Genomic DNA, 7,796 nt, shown 5'->3' with positions numbered 1-7,796 from the left:
CCACCCCCAGCCACTGAATCAGCATCCCTACTTGAGAATCACAGCTGCGGTCCTTCCAGTAAGCGACGGGACCTTTTTTTTTAAAGATAATTGTTTTCCCTGCAAAAGAGGTTATACTTTGTTATTTATAGGTCTTTTTTTATCCCTAAAATGACCATGGTTAGACCTTTATTTGGCAAGAAATACTTGTAATATTTAAACTTTGCCTAACTTACTAATGGAAAACTGCTACTCTATTGTGGTATAGTGGAAAAGATGATTTGCACAAAAAAGCCTAAGAAACTTCAAGAAGTCTAAGTCAATGCCCGCGACTTACTCAATGGCTCATTCACTGAACACATACTGACTGAGTGGCCACACATGCCTAGCACTGTGCTAATTAACAGGATCACAGCGATAAAGAAGATGTGCCAGACTCGTGCACTCATGTCATTTAAACAGTAAAATGATCATATTCAAGAATTACTCGAAGTGGAATTAAAAATTTTATTAACAAAAGTGCATTTTTAATAGCGATTTATCTAGGCTGTTATGTAAATTACAGAAACGTTGTGATGTCTACAGGATAGTCTTCGAAATTAATCCTGATTACAAGGTCACCAAACTGTACTACAATCACCTTGCTAAACCAATACAGGGATAAATTTCTGTGATAACATTACTAATACTAATAATGACAACTATAACTTAGTGCTTATGATGACTTAGGCACTTGCTCTAAGCACTTGCCATAGATGGACTCAATCTTCTAAAAGAACTCTACGGGGAAGGCAGAAGATCTGACACGTGAGGTCACATAGATACGAGAGGTAAAATCAGTACACAGATCCAGGCAGACTTGTGTTCAAGTCCACTATGCTCACATAATTTTGCTGCATCTGAATCAACATTTAAATAAATAATCCATTTCAATGGAGTCTCACATAGTTCAGTAATGTGAAGCTAACTGCTGGTGCATGTTCTCAAATTAACTTTGTCTCTTGACCTTATACCTTATTGTTTCAATTATATACAGACTGGTACAATTTTTTATTCTTTTGTACACACACCCACACACACCCACACAACTGGAAACTGTTTCATCTCTTCTTCCAAGGCCTGGAATATTTCGAATAGCACAACTGAGAAAATATTTTAATACTATGGCTGAATAAAAAATATCCAATATAATTTGAAATTTCAACTGTTAGCCAGAAACATATGGATGATAAAGGAAGCTTTGCAGTGTTTCTGATGAGCAGCTGTTGGAGCTGGTTGAATCCTTTCTTAGGATGACCGTTATTGAGTCTTTATACTTCTGCACTGGCCATTATGCTTCCTCTGAAAGGAATTCAGAATTATTCGAATGAATGGAAAGAGATCTATCTGTGTGCAATTGGATAATTCCCAGTGTAACAGCTGTGTGGAGCTAAGACTGAAAGTGACTCTGGAAACAAGAAGATTGTGTGACTTTGTGTTCCCTGAATTTTGGATTTAAACTTTTCCAAGAGTTTGGGAACTGCTTATATTAAATTGTTCGTGTTAGGTAAGATCAAAATGCCTTTTAGTCAACTGCAATGGTGAAGTCAGTGTTAGTCATATATTGTCTTTTCTTCTTTGAGAGTTAAATATTTGGGAAAAGAAGAGAGAGACACTGTAAAAGACAATCCTTGAATTATTCTACTCTTGACATGTTTTCCCAGGGCAGCATTATAAAGGTAAAAGCACAGAGTTTAGTATCAGAAGCTCTTGATTTTAAGCTAATTTATGAGTGCATAAAGAGTGCATAACCTTTATTAAGCAGCTATTATGGGCCAGGTACTGAGTACTGATATAACTTTGTGTTTATTATTTCATTCAATCCTCAGCCCAACCTGAGGTTTAAGCAGCCAGTAAGTGTGGAAGCTGGAAACCAAACCAGAGTCAGGGCTGTCTGAACCCAAAGTCCTTAACATTTCCATAGCACACCACACTGCCCCTCCCATCTGTCAGGCTGGTCTTGTGCAGAGGAGAAGTGGGATGTTCCTTGGTATGATCTGAGGACACAAAGATCTACCAATAAGCGTGCCTAATCCATACTCTGCCCCTCTCTAATTAATTCAGGCCTCAAGTTAAGGTCGTGATTCTTCCCCAAACTTGAGAAACCACGGACCTGAATGAGTACTTCAGGTCTCCAGGAACCTATGAATCTCAGTGTGAGAAGTGCCACCTTAAACACTGACCCCTCTAACTTTGACTATGGTTTGACGTCAGTGTAAGGGAAATCATGCACCACTTGGTTATAAGGGGACACTCAAGAAAACTCAACTAATTTTGTTAGGATTACTGAAACGAAAGCACACATTTTAAAAAGTCTCATAAATTTGATAATTTCTTTGGGAAATGGATATTGTGTCTAAGATACTGTTAATAACAAAATACATATCTTGGCAGGCTGTATATTTACTCTGCATCATTCATTAAAAAGTCAGCACTGATACATTTATGAGATTATTTAGTAAGTATCTACAATTGCCCAGAGGGAACCAAGCACAGGCCAGATAAATTTCTCTGTGGGAAAAAAGTGTGAACTTTGCAGGTTGAGGGTAACTGATGTGGGGACTGAAAAGATAAGTCAGACCCAAGCCAAATGTGCCGTGTGTGATCTGATTACCACAGGTCTTAAATTCAGCAAGGGGAAGAGTTTACAAGCTTTCGTCTATGCTCGGAAAACACACTAAGTTTTCCTGGGCATCATCTTCTGCTTCAGATTTGTTTATTTTCCAATTAACAAAAGGGTACTGTTTCCTCCGACTCTTAAAGCAAAAATTTCTTAAAGAACCTAATACCCTTTTGTTACTTGTAAAAGAAACCCGCAATAATAAATAAATGCCTCTTTTGGGGTGGGGGGGGGTGGGTTCTTTTTCTAACCATTCTTCCTAGCCCGTCTGGGTACGATTTCTCCTTGAGTTCACTAGAACTTCAAGGGTAAGAAGTTCCTCTGGGTATTATTGCCTATCTGATTCTTGTGGGATTATAACTGATTTTTAAAAGAACTGTGAGTTGAATTAAACATAGCTATAAATGAAAAGAACACCAATAAGAGAACAGTTGTTTTTTTCTTCTAGGAACTAACAGTAATTCTATATAGAGTTATTAACCTTAACTTTCCATAAGCCAAAATAATCACCAAAATGAGATGTACCCCAGAAATTATAAAACAAAATAAAATTAGGTATGCAATTTTTTTATCCAGAAACTCGTGTAAAAACAAATCAGACTCCAATTGTACAGGAGTGTGCAGACAGGATGAGTACATGCAGTGGCAGAACCGTGGACACACAGGTGAGAGCACCCTCCCTGCCAGGGCCCTTGCAATGTTACACTAGAGAGAGAAAAATGCCAATTTTAAAATCCCTATAATGAAATCAGTACAAATAAAGATCAGCAGTTACCAGCTACTTGAATAGAGGATCAATTTTAAAACTGATCTAGGAATCAGATCATTATTTTAATAATCATCGATTATTAAATCTGATCTAATTAAATCTATTTAAATCTGATCTTACTAAATCTAATCTATCAGACTGGAATATTTCATGTTTGTTATTCCAGTCTAATGCTTTTCTTCTTCAAGCAACAGAGCCTCTGTCACACCTCAATTACAAAGGTATTCTATAAACGTGGTTTTTCTCCCCCTGCTCTTGGTAAGTGGTCAAGTGATATTCCCAATAAAAGGATTTTTAGAAGGCTTTTACAGCAGGGGGAAGACCACATGGAGGAGGCCACTGAGGCCGGCAGCTAGGGTAGACCCAGGAGCAGCCACAGCTATGTAATGTCATTCTCCTAATGCTTACATTGCTTTAAGAAACCACTTGGTCAGTCGAAGCCACAATGAAAGAAGACATTCCATAGCTTTCAAATTATGACTGGATTTAAATGCAGTAAATGTGAGCTATTGCATGTAAATGTGAATATTATTCTTTTTTAAGTAGATAGCTTACCATGATCTTATAAATAGAGCATGAGCTGAGCTCTACATTCTGTAAAATTGATGGGATTTTTAATAATGTTTTCTTATGTTTGATTGGTGTCTTAAATATCTCCCCTTTTGCTTAGTGTTTTAAAGATTTTATTTGCATTTGCTTAATAAAACCAGAAAGGCATTTGTCAAAGATGTGCATGCATCTTTGCAAAAAGCATCTTTAGGGATCCACACATTACACACAATGATCCCATTTTCTGAACATCCAACCTACAAGACAGAATCCCTGAATTTATAATGAAATGATGTCAGGTACCCAAAACTAGAAGGGTATTAAAAGCATGAGTGGAATAAACTACACATGAAGATTCTACTGAATTTAGGTATTTGGACTAAGGGAATTCCTTCCCAAATCTGGGCCGAATGAATTCTCTTTTCTACAAATTTAGAATAAAAACTAAGAGGACCTAACCCCATTCTGTCTGGCTTAGTCTCACAAATCATTACTGGTGGAGTGACGGTCCTTGACCTCCCCTGACACACAGCAACTGTGACTGAAAATATGAATGAAGTAGAAGGGTTCGCACTGCCTAGCCCCGTGGGTTTTCAGTTCTGGGTCCCAGTCCCTTCCCGAGTCTTAGGCACTCTTGCCCCCAGACCCATGAAAACACCAGCCGCCAGCCGCCCTCACTTCCCATTGCTTTCAAGTGAAGAGTCGTAATGAATCATGCTTTGGGGATAGTTGCTGTGCGCCGCTGCTCCTATGACCAAACCAAGGGAGTGAGCAGCTGTCCCTGTGCAACCGGGAGAGGTTCTAGAAACTGAACTTTCCCAGCTCTTCTCTCGTACTTCAGTGAATGCAGGCTTCATCCTGACGATACCTGGGAGCTTAAAAACATCTGTGCTATTCGAATAATGTGTTACTTTGGGCACCATTCAAACAACTTTAAGGATTTTCCTGAATGGTTACGTATTTTAAATATTTTATTTATTTATTTATTTGACAGACGGAGATCACAAGCAGGCAGAGAGGCAGGCAGAGAGAGGAGGAAGCAGGCTCCCCGCTGAGCAGAGAGCCCGGTGCAGGACTCGATCCCAGGGCCCTGAGATCATAACCTGAGCCAAAGGCAGAGGCTTAACCCACTGAGCCACCCAGGCGCCCCCTGAATGGTTATGTATTAAAATGAATGGGGACTTAGTTTAATCATATGAATATCGCTTTTATTTAATGAAAGGCAAGACACACGAATTTAGTAGAATGTTTCATCTCCCTGGGAAGCGAAACACTCTCATACCGTCCTTTGCGGGCCATTATTGGGTTACTTCGTAAATTATTCCATGTAAATAAAAAGTTCTAGCTAACTTAAACATGTAACTAAGTGGCAATTAACAACAAAACAAAACATGTGCTCCAAAAAAATATTTCCTTAAATTTATTATGTACCATCTCCCTTTACTTTAAAGCATTGCTGGGTGTTTGGGCAGCTCAGTCAGTTAAGAGGCTGCCTTTGGCTCAGGTCATAGCCTGGGGCACTGGGATCAAGTCCCATATCAGGCTCCTTGCTCAGCTGGGAGTCTGCTTCTCCCTCTGCCTCTGCCCCACCTCACTTGTTCTCTCTCTCTCAAATAAATAAAATCTTTAAAAAGAACATTATTATTTTTCAAATTCTATAAGCACTATTTATTCACTGAAGAAAAATTACAAGATAAAGTATAGAGGAAAAATTAAAATCATCTATAAGCTCAATTCCAAAGATAAGCAGCACTGATGACACTTGGTACATGGTTTTCATGTGTAACATTCTATGTGATGGGTGTGTGCTTACATGCTAGCTGTTGGCTGGCACTAAAGCCTCTGAGAAAGCCTCACACTGTCCTCCTTGGATGAGACAAGGTGCCGTATGGATGCAGGGACAGGACGACCTCTAGCTAGTGTGGTGGTAGTAGAAAATCGTGCAATAGGCATGTCTAAAATATGATTGGAGATTACTGATAATTATTATTTTAAACTGGTGGTACTTGGTATTACCACTCTTTGCAACCCCAAGTACTTTAGTAAAGTCCACTCACAATGTTTAGTGAGATTGGTTTCCCATCTGGACCTCTGCCACATAGGAAAGGGTGGCATGTTGAATGCAGGAGTCAGGAAACTCTTAAGGTCCTCAGATCTGTTTGAAAATCATTGAGACCTTCCAAGCCAAGCAGCTTGACCTAGTTCTCAGAGACCAGGGAGAGCATAGTTGACATTGGAGATGTGTATGCTTTTTTGAAATTTACTATGTGTCTGGCATTCTGATAAGCAGTTAAGGAGTTTACATAAATTATCTCATTGAATTTCCATAACCCTATAAGGTTAGTGGTAGACTGAGAATTCAATTGTAGGCTATCTGGTGTATAGATCTATCTATCTATCATCTATCTATCTCACAAAGAATATGCTGGTTTTCCCACCAATTTTTCTTCTTAATGTTGAGACAAGTGTGATATATTCCTAAAATATTATTAATCATTTCTACATAGTATATGGATTCAATATGACTTTTGAAATCCTGGTGATGTATATTTAAGATATTTATATTTCTCTTGCTGTCATAAGCGATGAGTATTTTTTTTTAAAGATTTTTTTTTAATTTATTTGACAGAGAGAGAGATCACAAGAAGGCAGAGAGAGAGGGGAAGCAGGCTCCCCGTCAAGCAGACAGCCTGATGTGGGACTCGATCCCAGGACCCTGAGATCATGACCTGAGCTGAAGGCAGAGGCTTAACCCACTGAGCCACTCAGGTGCCCCGTGATGAGTATTTTTTTTTTTTTTTTAAGATTTTATTCATTTGTTTGGGCACCTGGGTGGCTCAGTGGGTTAAAGCCTCTGCTTTCGGCTCAGGTCATGATCCCAGCGTCCTGGGATCGAGCCCCGTGTCGGGCTCTCTGCTCAGTGGGGAGCCTGCTTCCCCCCTCTCTCTCTCTGTCTACCTATGATCTCTCTCTGTCAAATAAATAAATAAAATTAAAAAAAAAAGATTTTATTCATTTGTTTGACAGACAGAGATCACAAGTAGGCAGAGAGGCAGACGGGGGGCGGCGGGGGGTGGGAAGCAGACTCCCCACTGAGCAGAGAGCCTGACATGGGGCTTGATCCCAAGACCATGGGATCATGACCTGAGCCGAAGGGAGCGGCTTTAATCCATTAAGCCACCCAGGTGCCCCACAATGATGAGTATTTTAACATTGTGATTAAGTGAGATTTTATTGTCAGAGTAACAATTCTTGGATCATTGATTCACTCATATGATTTGGGACAACATTCTTGGCTTCTCTAAATCTGTTTCTTCTTCCTTAAATGGGAAAAACACTCATTTTATGATGAAACTGTGAGATACTATTCATAAAATGCTCACTTGGCATGTACTGTAAGATTCAATAAATACCCAATGAAAATTATTATTAAATAATTATAAACTTTTATCTTATTTCTGTTGCATTTTCAGTTATTAGTCCTCATGCAAATTTCAGATTATTTCCTTAGGAAAATTTTGACAAGTGAAGTTCTGAGTATAGGTTTTGATCTCTACTGCCTAATTTTCTCAAGAAAACTGGCATGAACAGAACTACAGAACTACCAGGGACAGTATTTAAGAGAGCCTAATTCCTAAATGCTCATCAGAGCTAACAATCATTATCGGCAGAAGACCTTTTCCAATTTGATGTACGTGGTAGTTCAACTTAATTGACTCATGTGAAGTTGAAAATTATCCTTGTACTTGTTGACCAGACACATAATATTCTCACTTATTGCTGTCTACATTTTGGCTCAAATGTGTGTATTCTGAATGTCTGAGTCTTATAAATTTTCAC

At 38.9% G+C, this 7,796-nt stretch overlaps 1 protein-coding gene across 1 annotated transcript in view; it reads right to left on the bottom strand.

Annotated features, from left to right (window-relative positions):
* Nucleotides 1-7,796, bottom strand: part of GRIA4 (glutamate ionotropic receptor AMPA type subunit 4) — a 241,782-nt gene that overhangs the window by 203,925 nt on the left and 30,061 nt on the right. The gene's annotated exons all lie outside the window — the stretch shown is intronic.

This window comes from Lontra canadensis, unplaced genomic scaffold, assembly GCF_010015895.1.
Source record: "Lontra canadensis isolate GAN:19392208 unplaced genomic scaffold, GSC_riverotter_1.0 scaffold104, whole genome shotgun sequence".
In the NCBI taxonomy this organism is placed as follows: domain Eukaryota; kingdom Metazoa; phylum Chordata; class Mammalia; order Carnivora; family Mustelidae; genus Lontra; species Lontra canadensis.
Note: the sequence above shows the minus strand (reverse complement) of the source record. Positions and strands in the feature narration are given on the sequence as shown.